Here is a 2,153-nt window from a genome sequence, read left to right on the forward strand (position 1 = left end):
TTTGGTGACAGAATGCACGAGGGTGGCATGCGTGGGTGAATGAGTTAAAATTCACATCTGTACCAAGAGCATTCGACATTTTGTTAAAATTTCCCTGTAATTTGCAGGTGATTTCCACAAACGTCAGAAATACTTTGCTCATCTTTAAGATTAATACCAGATGACTGAAAACCAGAAATTCCTACCTGAAATTCCTCACCAAACATTTACAAGTCATATAACACACGTTACACAGAGCGGAGGAAAATATACACATCAAGATATACGAGTCTGTGCACCTACTTTAAATGTATTGTAAATAGAGGGAAATGGCTATTATGTGTTGGTACCATCTGTGGCTCAGAGACCTAATATTCCCTCCTTGTTTTCTCTGCTTGTTATCTATTTTACTCATTAGCATCTCCGCTATACGACGGTGGAAAGGAGGAGAAAAGTTTAAGTTAATTCATTTTTTTCCCCTGGCCACTAATAAACACAACTGGTTTAATATTTGATTAGGAAGAGGTTTGAATGAAATTAGAAAATTCAGTTATTTATGTCACATCTGCTTTTTGAGTCCAGAGCAAATGAGAACCAGTAAGCTCCGCTCCAAAGAAATGGATTGTAGTCCTATTAAGTTCGCACTCTAATGTTCCAAGTTCACCTCACTGTGAATAGTTTAAAGACATTCCACGTATTCTGTAACATATTTCACACTGTCTACAAGAATATGGAAGGAATGTATGTTAAACCAATATTCCACATATGATACTAGCAAATTCTAACAGCATAATCTTTTCGAAATATTTTAAAATCTGAAAGTAGGTAGATGCCTTGAGCCAAATAAAAATAAGAGCTCACATATTTATTTCATATAAGTGGATACAGCATCTTGGTTCTCAAGTATAGATCAGTTTTATGTCTGGAAAGGACCTGAACAGCTTCAAATCCTCTCTGCATAATGACCATGCTGTACAGTGGCCCCTCCCTACTTACTGATTCCATATCCAGGCATGCAACCAACTGCAGATCAAAAATATTTGGAAAAAAATTTGCATCTGTACTGATCATATACAGACTTTTTTTTCCTTTCCATCATTCCCTAAACGGTATAATATAACAACTGTTTACATAGCATTTCCACTATATTAGGTATTATAAATATTCCAGAGATGACTTAAAGTCTACAGGAGGATGTGCATATGTTACACATCATTTTATATAAGGAACCGGAGATCTGAGGATTTGGGGATCTGTGGAGGGTCCTGGAACCAATCCAGGGACCAAATGATTAGTGTAGGTAACTATTTGTAATCTAGAGTCCCACAGGAAATCTTTTTATTCTGTTCAATGTTAATAACAGAATAGGAAAAATCAATTCAGTTCAGTTCAATTAAACAGACAGTATCTGTGTGTTCTTCAGAGTCTTGGCTTCTGGGGGAGGGGGTCCTTGTTATTCCTTGATATTATTGATCAGCTCTAGCTCCCCCCCCCCCGTTCTGTTGGTGACACTGCTGTCTTTACATTTGTTCTTAGGTTAACAGTTTCCTGTACCTGCCCAAATCTAGGTTGACTCACCTTTCAGTTTTTGATTTTTCAATTTCTCTAGCACTTTTGTATATAGATCTCTTTATTAGATTCCTTGTTTTGCACTAGCCCCTGACTTATGCATTTTGGGGTAATAATATTTCAGTTATTAACAAGTGGTAGTGATAAGCATTGGGGGCGTAGATGTGTTAGTCAGCCTTTTGTCACTGTAACCAAAATACACAACAAGGAGGAAAAGATTAATTTGGCTCATGGTGGGCCAACTTCATTGCTGTGGACCTAACGTGAGGTAGAACATCATGGCAGAAGAGTGTGGTGGAGGGAAGCTGTTCAACTCATGGTGGTCAGGAATCAGAGAAAGAAAGGGCTGCAGAGAAGGTGCAGTCTTCCATGTCTAGCCCCCCAGGAACCCGCCTCCTCCAGGCGTGCCCCACTTGCCACACAGTCCATTCAAACTAGGAGGATTGATTGGGTTACAGCTCTCATAACCTAATCATTTCACTTTTGAATGTGCCTGTATTCACATAGGAGTTTGGGGTGGGGGAATACCCTGCATCCAAACCATAACACTAAGAGATAAACTGGTGGAGTGTTGTGAGCAAGATATGCCATCAACATAGACCAGA

This window comes from Callospermophilus lateralis, chromosome 16 (genome assembly GCF_048772815.1).
Source record: "Callospermophilus lateralis isolate mCalLat2 chromosome 16, mCalLat2.hap1, whole genome shotgun sequence".
Taxonomy (NCBI): domain Eukaryota; kingdom Metazoa; phylum Chordata; class Mammalia; order Rodentia; family Sciuridae; genus Callospermophilus; species Callospermophilus lateralis.